Source organism: Mus caroli, unplaced genomic scaffold (assembly GCF_978045245.1).
Source record: "Mus caroli unplaced genomic scaffold, Mus_caroli_1 scaffold_18, whole genome shotgun sequence".
Taxonomy (NCBI): domain Eukaryota; kingdom Metazoa; phylum Chordata; class Mammalia; order Rodentia; family Muridae; genus Mus; species Mus caroli.
The window spans coordinates 61780315-61793276 of NW_028227273.1; the positions used below are offsets into that span (position 1 = coordinate 61780315).

Genomic DNA, 12962 nt, shown 5'->3' on the forward strand with positions numbered 1-12962 from the left:
GCATTGGTTTAGGGAAAGTCGAGAGAATGGCCCATCTCTGTTCGCCCCTCATACTAGGAACCTGAGACAAGTTCAGCATTGTCAGGATCAGGAGCAGTCCTCGGGAGGTCTGCATCTTCTGCACCATCCTTGATGAATATCTTGCGTGTGAGTCGTTCCGGCAGCCAAAATGGGTTGTCTTCACTCTGTGGAAAAACACAAACAGCTCCCCTGGATCTTATCAAAATAGGATCCGGGCCTTTCCACAGACCAGTTAAGACATCCTTCCATTTGACCATTTCTTTTGGTCTATCAGGGTCTGAGCTATGTCAATCAGCTGCAGAGCGACCTTGCTCGTCAAGATTCAAAAAATTAAGTGTAAAGAGTGCCATAGATACAGCTACTCTTGGCACTGAGGGCAGAGTCTCATCAACTCCCCCTTTTTGTTTTATAAGACTTAAGTGTACGGTGGGCACGTTCCACAATGCCTTGTCCTTGAGGATTATAAGGAAGGCCAGTCAAGTGAGTGACATCCATTTGATGACAAAATTGCTGAAATTTAGTAGAGGTATATGCTGGCCCATTATCAGTTTTAAGAATTGTGGGCTTGCCCCAAGCACTCCATGCTTCTAAACAGTGCTGTATAACATGAGAGGCTTTCTCACCTGTTAAAGGTATAGCAAACATAACACCAGAGCAGGTGTCAATGGAAACATGTAAATATTGATTTCTTCCAAAGGAGGAAATATGAGTGACATCCATTTGCCAGACCTGTAATGGTCTGATGCCTCGGGGGTTTACCCCTACATGAGGAGTAGGCAGAAATTGACAACAGTTTTGACATTGGGTGACAATGTCACGAGCTTCTTTCCTAGTTAAAGTGAAACGGCGGCGTAATGTTTCAGCCGTCATGTGGAAGCGTTTATGAAACTCCCTTGCAGCCTCTGCCTGCGAGGACAGAGCAGCAGCCACGATTCTAGTAGCTTTGTCTGCCAAGTCATTTCCATGAGACATGGGGCCAGGAAGGCCAGAATGAGCCCTAACATGAGTAATATACAGAAGATGTCTTCTATGTAACAAGGCTGACTGAATTTGCTGAAAAATGTGAGCAAGCTTGCTAGAAGGTCTAATTAAGCCAGCAACTTCAAGCATATTAACTGCATTGACCACATATGAAGAGTCAGATACAATATTGAGCGGTCCCGGAAAAGTTTCAAGGACTTCTAGAACTACCAAACACTCTACAACCTGGGGTGATGTCTCATTATATTGTTTAGATGTTACTTGGCCATTTACTACATATGCACCTATGCCAGATTTGGATCCATCTGTATACACTACTACCCCATCCGGAAGTGGGTGTTTGGCTGTTATTACTGGAAACACTATGGCTTGGCTTAAGGCAAATTGTAAAATTGGATGTTTTGGATAATGATTATCAATTTGTCCTGAATAAGAGGTAACCAAAACTGCCCAATCGTTAGTTGTTGCTGCCAAGGTTTGAACTTGAGCAGAAGTATAAGGTACGATTAGCATATGAGGTTCTTTCCCAAAATAAGTAATAGCTGCTTTTATCCCCCTAAGTGCAAGTTGAGCAACTGCATTAGGATACCACTCAATGATTTTTGCAGGGGAAGCATTAGGATTGACCCACAATAAGGGTCCTTTTTGCCATAAGACTGCTGTTGGTAACTGTGCAGTTTTTAATATGCACAATTCAAATGACTTTGACTCCTCAATGCGTTGTAATTGAGCATCTTGTAAGGCCTTTTCTATCGTTTGTAAAGCTTGACATGCAGCTGGGGTAAGTGCTCTGTGGGAGGAGATGTGGGTATCTCCCTCTAATATGTCAAATAAGGGCTTTAATTCTGCTGATGGAATTTTCAAAAATGGTCTTAGCCAATTAATATCTCCTAGCAATTTTTGGAAATCATTCAAGGTATGTAGTTGATCTTTGCGAATCTCTAATTTTTGAGGAACAATTTTGTCAGGATAAATGAGTGACCCTAGGAAGGCTCCCATTTGAGCAACTTGCACCTTTTCAGTGGCCACCTGCAATCCCCATTGCCCTAACATTTTTATTAATATAGGGTATGCATCTTGCAATAATTGTGAATTTTTATGGCAAATCAAAATGTCATCCATATAAATTATCACCTGTAATGATGGAAAATGCTCTCTAACTGACTTAAGTGCCAATTGCACATACAGTTGACACATGGTGGGACTATTCGCCATCCCCTGAGGTAGGACCTTCCATTGGTATCTTTGATCCGGTTCTAAATGATTAATGGCTGGGATGGTAAATGCAAATCTTTGCCTATCTTGAGGGCATAAAGGTATAGAGAAAAAGCAATCTTTAATATCTATAATTATAATTTCCCAATTTTTGGGTAAGGCAGAAAGCAATGGTAGCCCTTGCTGAACTGGTCCAAATAGACGCATTTGTGCATTAATAGCTCTAAGATCATGTAATAAGCGCCATTTGCCAGATTTTTTCTTAATTACGAAAATAGGTGTATTCCAGGGTGAGGTAGAGGGCTCTAAATGACCCAAGCGTAGCTGTTCAGAAATTAGTTTTGTAGCTGCTTCTAACTTTTCAGAGGAGAGAGGCCATTGAGGAACCCATACAACTTCCTCTGTAAGCCATGGTATGGGCATGGAGCCCTCAACGGCCCCTAGAAAAAACCCAAACCTTGTCTCCCATTATTACCTTTTTGAGGGATAGGTTCAAGTTTACCCTGCTCTCCTTTCCCTAATCCCCTTCCTTCTTTATAGCCCATTTTCTTCATTATTTGAACAGCTTGTGGTGAGTATTCATTAGTCAAGGTCAGTCCTAGTGCCTGTAAGATGTCTCTCCCCCAGAGATTTACTGGGAGTGGTAAAACATAGGGAGTGAATCGTCCTGTTTGACCTTCAGGAGCTGTCCAGCTCAAAGAACTCAAAGAACGGGAACTAATAGTGGGACAGGACTGATAACCTAAACCTTGCAAAGAATGTGATGACTGAGTAACGGGCCAAGTTTTTGGCCACCATTGGGAAGAAAGGATACTTTTATCTGCTCCTGTGTCTAAAATCCCTTTAAATTGTTTTCCTTCTATAACTAATTCTAAGAATGGCCTGGAGTCAAGAGGCATCACTAAGTAAGCAGAGTCATTTCCAGTAGAACCAATCCCTCTGGTAGCTCGAGGGACACCAGAGGAAGGATAACAGCCATGTAGGCTTGGCAAAATTATTAACTGAGCTATTCTATCCCCTTGTGAAATAGAAAAGACACCCTGAGGACAGGAACAGAGAACTTGAAGTTCCCCTTCATAGTCTTGATCTACGACTCCAGGGTGAACAATAAGACCTTGTAAGGTAAGGGAGGCCCGGCCCAATATTAGGCCAACACTCTCGGATGGCAGAGGTCCTTTATAGTCAGTAGGAATAGGCTGCACCCCCATTTGGGGCATTAGCATGAATCGGGTGGTGGTACGGAGGTCCAACCCAGCTGATCCTTCTGTTGCCCTACGGACTGTGGGGTCCACCTTTTGCCTGTCGAGGTCCCATATGTTTTCGGGCCCTGAGACCTGAGGGCCCTGTACTGGTTTTTTGGAATGGTCTCATTATCTACTGCTTGAGGGAATCCTGGCTGCAGGGGCCTGCCTCGAATGTCCCTGACTGAACGACAATCTCTAGCCCAATGATATCCTTTTCCACACTTAGTACACAGTCCTGGTGCTCTCCTTTTGACAAGGGCTCTACAGTCCTTTTTTTTTAAGTGTCCCAGTTTGCCACAATTATAGCAGAGTTTGAACTCAGCCATGTCAGGGCGTTTTTGCCCTTGTAGAATGGCAGCTGCTAAACCTGCATTAGTGAGTGGCCCTCCAAGCTCACAGCAAACCTTCAACCAGTCCTGCAGTCCCTTGCTCTTTCTAGGTGTAATAGCCGCCCTGCATTCCTGGGTAGCCTGTTCATAGATCAACTGTTCAATTAAAGGCATAGCTGTCTCTGGGTCCCCAAAAATTCTCCCTGCCGCTTCTGTCATTCTAGCCACAAAATCTGAGAATGACTCCTGTGCGCCCTGGGTGATCTTGGTCAAATGCCCACTTGCCTCTCCCTTCTTAGAGAGTACCTTCCATGCCTTAACTGCAGCAGCTGAGATCTGAGCATAAGCTCCCCAATGGTAATTTGTCTGGTTATTAGCATGTTGTCCCTGACCTGTAAGCAACTCAAAAGTCCATGTTCCTTGGTCCCCTTCAACATTGGCATTGGCCCTTGCCTGTGCTTGGCAGGAGTCTTGCCACAAAGCTTTCCATTCTAAATACATTCCCATGTTAGGAGATGCGGCTTTTACTACGGTCATCCAATCGCCGGGGGTCATTGCCAGAGTCGCAAGCCTTTCGACTTGGGCTACAGTAAAGTTGGCATTGACTCCATAGTTACGAACTGACTCTGCTAGTTCTTTAATCTGTATATACTCCACTGGGGCATGAACGCGTCCGCCCTCTGCGCCTTCAAAGACTGGGAATGCTTGCTGCACTTTTCTCTGTTCCTCTTTTGAAATGAATGAGTCTGATTGATACCTCTGCACGTAGGGCGGAGGTGTACTAGGACCCAGAGGTTGCGGATCTGAAGATCGCATAGTGATTTGACATTTGTCTCTAGCTACTTTTGCTTTCTTTATGTTATTCTGTGACTGATTAGCTCGTCTTTCATCTAGCTGATATCTTTCTTCCTCTAAGTCTGTCTCCTCAGAGGAGCTAAGTTCCTTATCCAATTCTGAGCTACTGACAGCTAGTGCCTTAAACTCATCTAATGGCGGGTAGAGGCTCCTTTCCTTATGTGCCTCTCCAGTTCTTTCTCTCTTCTTCTCTCCCTTTCCATCCCTTTTTCTAATCTCTCCCAAGGCATTCTTTCCTTTATATCTCTTTTCCTCGGGCTCAAGGCCCGTGGAAAGGCCTAAATTCTTCGGTGCACCTTGTTTCGTCCCAACTTTCAATCTCTCTCCCCACTCTGCCTCTGATAGACTGTCTTGAATTTCATCCAAAATCTTCTGCCCTGCTTCTACCATTTGCTGACAATCCTCATCTGTTAAGCACGATCTCACCAATTTCCATAACGGCATGATCCCTGCTTTAAGTTTGCCGTTCTGCTGTTCCCTAACTAGATCTCCTTTCAGTTTGTCCCAAGAGGTGACAGTTAACGAACCTGAGCAAGCATACCATGGTGCCACACGGTCTACCTCCCTGACAAATGCCTCTATACTCTTAGTGGCGATTTTTAGGCCACACTGCTTCAGGACCGACCTTAACGCCACTACTACAGAGTGAGAAATTCCCATACTGCCGCTATCCAGTCCTGACCATGACTGAAACTAATTGCTGTCCAGGCACTGTCCAGGTGCTGTCCGAGCCTGACTGCAACTGGGAACCAGTCAGCAGTTCCAGAGGTGGAAGCAAAACGAAACTGAAAGGGAAAGTGCAATCGCTGTGCAAACAATCAAAAGGGCATCTAACTCTGGAGAAATTTCAAGACTATACTTACCTTGCAGAGCTGTAGTGTCCCGCAGTTCTGGTTCCGCCCCGCGAATGAGGGATCTTCCTTGCCCGGTGTGATGGTATAAAGTCCCCGGGTCTTCGGCGCCACCTATCCTGAGCTGTTGTCCCCTCCGGCAAGAACACACTCAGGACAACCGGAATCTTCTGCGGCAAAGCTTTATTGCTTACTTCTCAGGAAGATCCCGACCCCAGAAAATGGAATCCCTTATATAGCACTCAGCCATGACGTTTCAGCACCTGATGTAGCGTGACAGCTCTTGATTCGTTGCTCGCTCATCACACCACTATTACACCCCGAGAATGGGCAGTGACTAGGAGTGAGTTCACTCTTGCACTTGCGCACAAGGCTTGTTTACTAGTGATTGCTCGCGGCACGCGCACGGCTCTCCACAGCGATTGCTCGCTGCACGGCTTTCCATAAATAGTGAATTAAATGTAAAATTATCCCAAGGACCTAAATGTCTTGGCAGAAAAGTGCAAGTTCCTAGGGAACACATTGCTCTGGTGTAACCATATGCATTGTAATTTTTTTTTAAAGATTGAGGGACTAGGGATGTGGCTGGGTTGGTAGAGTGTTTGCCCAGCATACATGAAGCCCAGGGTTCTATCCATAGGACCACAGACACTGAATGTGGAGGTCTATGCCTGTAGTCCCAGTACTCAGAGGATCAGAAGTTCAGGGTCATCCCAGCTACATAGTGAGTTCAAAGCCAGCCAGGGCAAAATGAGACCTTGTCATCAGTCAAGGGCACACACTCCTCTTGCAGACACCCAGAGTTCAGTTCCAGGTACCCACTCTGGTGGCTCATAGCTGCCTGTAAGTCCCATTACAGGTGATCTCGTGCTCTTATGTGACCTCCTGGGCTGCATGTACATACATGCAGGTACAGATGTATATACATACAGGCACACGCATACATACATGCCTATACAGGTGTACATACATAAAGGCACACACTCATACACATCAAATAAAGCTTAAAATTAAGCAATTACTTGCACCATCTAGGCTAGTGTAATGAAAACACATGAAAGCAGCAGGAAAATAGAAACAGTGAGAGTTGGAGAGGCTGTGGGGAACACAGAGCCCTGCATTGCTGACGTGGATGTCAGGTAGGGCAGTCACTATGGAAACCTGCCTGTCAGTTCATAGAAACAGTTGAATGTGGAGCTGGGCATGGTGTGTGCATGCCTGCATTGTCAGTTACATGGGAGCTGAGACAGGAAGATTGTGGGTCTAAGACTATCCTGGGCTACACACTGAGACCCTGTCTCAAACAACAACAACAACAAAAAAAAAGAAAGAAAGAAAGAAAGAAAGAAAGAAAGAAAGAAAGAAAGAAAGAAAGAAAGAAGAAAAAGCAGACAGTGCACATATCCGTGGTCAGAAGCCACACAGCAATCAGCTGCTGACCAGATGTTCTGTTCCCACAGTGTGTGACCCTGTGATGGGTGAAAAGAGGAATGGGGAAGGCTCCATGGTGAGTGGACTTACACCACTCGCTGTTAACCTGTGGTCTGTCATCTGCTTTGAACCAAGTGAGGGTCCCTTTCCCAGTTAAACCACGGTGGCCCCATACAGGCAGGTGTGTACTGTCTATGCCTGCATAGGCTACCCATGTGTCCCATGGCAGCCATAGACAGTCTGTCAGCAGTGGGCAAGCTCTTCAATAAACCTCCAGGTGTGGACTCAGAAGCCAATGTCCCATGAGCTTCTCCACTTGCAGATGGTTTACCCTGAAAGCTTGATTGGAGGAGGACTAGCCTTTTACCCGTGACTGCAGGATAGCACTCCTCTGTCCAGGAAAGACATCTTTGGGGTCAAGCCCATGGCCTCTCACATACTAGCCACATACTCTGCTCCTGAGGTGTGAGCCAGCCACCAAACAGTTATGTAAGAATTTTTTGATTCTATAATCAGACCCAAGTCCAGGGGTTGAACTTTGCCAGTGGTCCAATCTATCTTCAGCTCTTTTCCATTTTGTGCCAGTCAGCCGGTATTCATCTGGGTAGGACCTTGAACCTCCAGGTTAACTGGAAGGGCAGAGATTGGAACCCTGGACCACACACCAGTGCTGCAAAGCATCATGGGAGCAAACAGTTATTTCTGTGTCACGTGGGACTCGGATGTCAGAAATCAGACAGTGGGCATCTGTAATCCTAGTCACTTAGGGGCTGAGGCAGGAAAAGTGTAAGTTTGAGGCTAGCCTGAATCCAAAAAAGGAGCTTAGAGGTGCTTGACCAACAAGCACAGGCCCTGGGTTCATCCTTAACATGGAGGTAATAATAAACAAATGGTAAAGATAGTTCTGAGTTGGCCTTGGTGAGTCACACCTGTAATTCCAGGACTTGGAAGAAAACAGGATTGCTGTGAGTTCTAAGCCAGCCTGGGCTACAGTGTAAGAACCCATATGAGGGTCAGGGGAGAGAGGTACTATTCTGTGAGATGCTTCGTTGATAAATTAACAATGAGATGATCAGGCATGTCTTATGTGGAGATGAGACACCCCAGATCCAGCTGGCAGGGCCTGAAGGCCTGATGTTGCCTAAGTCACCCTGTGTGGTCCTGGGTCTTAGCTCCCTTCCTCCCTTCCTCCCTTCCTCCCTTCCTCCCTTCCTCCCTTCCTCCCTTCCTCCCTTCCTCCCTTCCTCCCTTCCTCCCTTCCTCCCTTCCTCCCTTCCTCCCTTCCTCCCTTCTGGGTTCTGGTGAGCTGAGGTCCTGCCCCAGGCCCTTCTCTGTCCATGTCACCTGTGACTCGGGTCTGCAGGTCCTCAGTTGTGTATTTCCTTATGGTGGCAATGCCAGGTGTCCCCTCAGGATTTGGGCTTTGGGATTGTTTCCCCCTGGGCTCCTTCCATGTGAGTGAGCCTCCTCCTTTGTCTCCTGTGCTCTCCAGTATGTTCCCCAGGACCTCCTTCCCGTGTACAGGGACAAAGTGGTACCCGAGGCAGATATCATCACTCCCAACCAGTTTGAGGCTGAGTAAGTAACCACATTGGCAGAAGGACCAGATGCCCCGAGGAGCCCTGCAGAGCCCTGGCAGCCCCACATCTGCTCCCTCAGGCCCATAGGTGGCCCTAAGAAAGCCTGGCCTGATGATGTTGCCTTTGCCTGTAAACCTGGACCCTAACCCTGGAGTGGTTCCAACTCCCTCTAGGGAATGACAAGCATTCTTCCCTCTGGTTCTTGGTCCATGATCCTGTTGGCCCACAGGACTTCCCTGCTGGCGAGATGCTCCAACGAGACAAAGAGTTATACATGTCCAGCTGAGGGCTGATGTGGCTGGGGATGCTCAGGTGGAGCTGCAGGCCCAGATCTCTCTCAGAGCTCAGCTCACATGGCCCTGATTTGCTGCAGAGCCAGCGTCCAAAAAACACTGCCGGTTACCCAGCAGTTACCTGTGAGCAGGGTCCTGCAAGCCCTGTGGTGGGTGTTGCTAGACTGAGCAGCTGAGGGCCTCTCATGTAACAATAGCATCTCTTTGAGGGCCCTCTGCTTGCAGCAGGCTGAGACAGACAGGTGGGGAACGCTGGTCTTTCCGGCCCTCAGAGTCCCTTGAATATTGGTTACCTGACCGAGCTGTGGTGGAAGTCAGTGGAGGTGGAGGTGCTGTTTCTGACTACGGTCCTCTGTAGGGTTCACTACTGTTGGGAGCATCACCATGTATACAATTTCCCATATCACACACTTTACCTTTGACCTTCCCACCTCTCATTATATATGTTCAGGCCTTGCCTGGTTCTCATGGCCAGTAGATGCTATGGTGGTTCCTGTGGGGATGTAGGTCAGATGTCAGGATGGCTGAACTGTAGGGTCTGGCTCACCCCTCCCATCTGTGTTCCAGGTTGCTGAGTGGCAGAAAAGTCCACAGCCAGGAAGAAGCACTTGAGGTAAGGAGAGCTTCACACACTGCCCTATTCATGGGGAAGGAGACAGACACCCATCTTCAGGAAGGGATGGACACCTGAGGGATACTAAGCCTTGACCCCGGCTGTGATGAGCACCTTGTAACTGACTGATACCTCTGTCAGCTAGCTCTATACTCAGTCCACCATGTGTCTGTGACCTGTGGCTGCTACAGCAAAGTGTTTTCTCTCAGCTTTGAGACTGAAAGTCCAAAATGCAGGGGCAGGCAGGGTGCATTCCCTCTGCAGCCCCGACCCCAGAGGTCCTTCCTTTCACCTCCAGCTTCTTCTGCTATGAGTGTGCTGTGTTGGCTCATGGCCTCAGATGCCTCATGACACAGCCATGCCCAGCTGTCACCATGCTTTAGAGGACAGCAGTCATTCTTCTAAGACTCTTTCTTTGCAGCCCACTCAGCTGTGGCCTCTGTGTACAGTGTGTCTTTTCACACATCATCCCAGGGCAGTCAGTGTGTGTGGTGAGTGCCTACTGTGCGCTAGGTACTGTGTGTGAACTCTGGACATGATGCCATCTATTGAGCCTCACAGCCTGCAGTGTGCCAGCCACCTGAGTCACCATCATCATGTCCCAACACCGTTCTGTTTAGCTTTAATTCCCACCATCCTACCCAGCAACAAACAGCCTGCAGGAAGGAGCCACCCAGAAGTGACTAGTGGCAGCTCTTCACTGGGCCTGTGAGCTACATGTGTCCAGAGATGATAGGCATCATTTTTAAAGACTTACCTATTTGTATCTTGTGTGTGTTTTCCTGTATATGTATGTGTGCACCATGTGTGTCTCCTCAGAGTCAGAAAAGGGTATCAGACACCCTTGGAACTGGAGTTAAGGACAGTTGAGAGCCACCATGTTGGTGTTGACCCTGAGTCCTCTGTGAGAGCAGTTAGTGCTCTTAAGTGCTGATCTATCTCTACAGCCCCATGATGGGCATCTTCAGTGTCACACCCAAGCAGCTCCATACACCACTGAAGCCATCCTGTCCACCCTCTGTGGCCCCAGAGAGTACAGAGTGTGTAGTATATAAGTCCATTATGTCATCTCCCTCTGTGAGTGGGCAGTGGCTAAGTCCACATCTCGATCCACTTGTATAGGCGTCCTGGAGTGTGCCCTCTGAGGATGGCAATGCGGTCTGGGGCATCCATCAGGTTTAAACCAGCTTGAGCCTGGTGTCATAGCTCACAGCATTTAAAAGAAAGAGGCAGTGAACTCTCTTTGAGTTCAAGACCAGCATGGTCTACTTACAAGTTCAGGTCAGCCAGGATTATATAGTATGATCCTGTCTTAATCAATCAATCAATAAACAACAAAAACAATACAAGCCAGCTTGGAGGGAAGCTTGCTCCTCATTGGTGGATATGACTAGTGTCTTAGTCAGGGTTTCTATTCCTGCACAAACACGACTAAGAAGCAAGTTGGGAAGGAAAGGGTTTATTCAGCTTACACTTTCATACTGCTGTTCATCACCAAAGGAAGTCAGGACTGGAACTCAAGCAGGTCAGGAAGCAGGAGCTTATGCAGAAGCCATGGAGGGATGTTCTTTACTGGCTTGCTTCCCCTGGCTTGCTCAGCCTACTCTCTTATAGAACCAAGACTACCAGCCAAGAGATGGTCCCACCCACAAGGGGCCCTTCCCCCTTGATCACTAATTGAGAAAATGCCTTACAGTTGGATCTCATGGAGGCATTTCCTCAGCTGAAGCTCCTTTCTCTGTGATAACTCCAGCTGTGTCAAGCTGACACAAAACTAGCCAGTACAATTGACCCCTTGTCAACTTGACACACAAAACACATCACTAGTAAGCCTCAACCCTTACATTCTTATTCATCTCCAAGGTCTAAATAACTTTAAATGTCCCACAGTCTTTACATAATCGTAAAATTTCAATCTCTTTAAAATATCCATCTCTTTTAAAATCCAAAGTCTTTACAATTAAAAGTCTCTTAACTGTCGGCTTCACTAAAAAAAGTTTCTTCCTTCAAGAGGGAAAATATCAGGGCACAGTCACAGTCAAAAGCAAAAATCAATTTCCAACCGTCCAATGTCTGAGATTCAACTCACAATCTTCTGGGCTCCTCCAAGGGCTTGGGTCACTTCTCCAGCCATGCCCTTTGTAGCACAAGCATCATCCTCTAGGCTCCAGATGCCTGTACTCCACTGCTGCTGCTGCTCTTGGTGGTCATCTCATGGTACTGGCATCTGCAAAACACTGCATGACCCCTTCAGTCCTGGGCCGTCAATTGCAACTGAGGCTGCACCTTTACCAATGGCCTTCCATGGCCTCTCACAGTGCCGAGCCTCAGCTGCTCTGCGTGACTCCTTCATGCCTTCAAAACCAGTACCACTTGGGTGACCCTTACACATTACCAAGTCCCGCTGCAGCAGGAGTACAACCTTGGCTATCTCTGGAACACAGCCTCTTTGTGCTCTCAGAAAACACTTCCCAGAAGATGTCACCTCAATGATGCTGGTCTCTTCTTAATCACCGCTAATTTCTTAGCTCCAGCTAACCAGCATCAATAGTCCCAGTAATGCAAAGTTTTTGCTTTAGTAGTTCTGGTATCTTGTTAATCACAGCTGATTCTTCAGCCCCAGCTAACCAGAACTACAGAATCTTCACAATCAAAACAGCAATGGCCCTGAAAAGAGTCTTTAATTTTCCCTCTGAAATTTCACAAGCCAGACCTCCATCTTCTGCACTGTTCTCTACATTATCTTCCAAGCTCCTACACAACATCTGACAGAGCTCTTAACAACGAATGGATCTTCAAGTCCAAAGTTCCAAAGTCCTTCCACAGTCCTCCCCAAAGCATGGTCAGGTTGTCTCAGGAATACTCCACTATGCTGGTACCAATTTGTCTTAGTCAGGGTTTCTATTCCTGCACAAACATCATGACCAAGAAATAAGTTGGGGAGGAAAGGGTTTATTTGGCTTACACTTCCATACTGCTGTTCATCACCAAGGAAGTCAGGACTGGAATTCAGGCAGGTCAGGAAGCAGGAGCTTATGCAGAGGCCATGGAGGGATGTTCTTTACTGGCTTGCTTCCCCTGGCTTGCTCAGCCTACTCTCTTATAGAACCAAGACTACCAGCCAAGAGATGGTCGCACCCCACCAAGGGGCCCTTCCCCCTTGATCACTAATTGAGAAAATGCCTTACAGTTGGATCTCATGGAGGCATTTCCTCAACTGAAGCTCCTTTCTCTGTGATAACTCCAGCTGTGTCAAGTTGACACAAAACTAGCCAGTACAACTAGCTTCCTAGGTCCTCAGGAGTTGGGGTGCGACTCCCTCGCTCCCTCATATTGTACACTCTCAACTCTCAATGGTGTGACTGCAGGTGGCTGGGCACAGGCTTGGCCATGTGTCTGCAATGTTCCACGTTCTCTGCAAGCCCGTCAAGCATGCTGGTCACACCTGGATGCTCCACCTCTAATTGCAGAGAGGACAGTGACCTACGGGGGCCTGTCCCCCTGCCCCTTGGGAAGCTTGCCTGTCAGGAAGAGCCCCAGTGTGTGGAT

The 12962-nt window shown here is 47.4% G+C and overlaps 1 pseudogene; it reads left to right on the forward strand.

Annotated features, from left to right (window-relative positions):
* Positions 1–12962, forward strand: part of LOC110284017 (pyridoxal kinase-like) — a 28193-nt pseudogene that overhangs the window by 11705 nt on the left and 3526 nt on the right.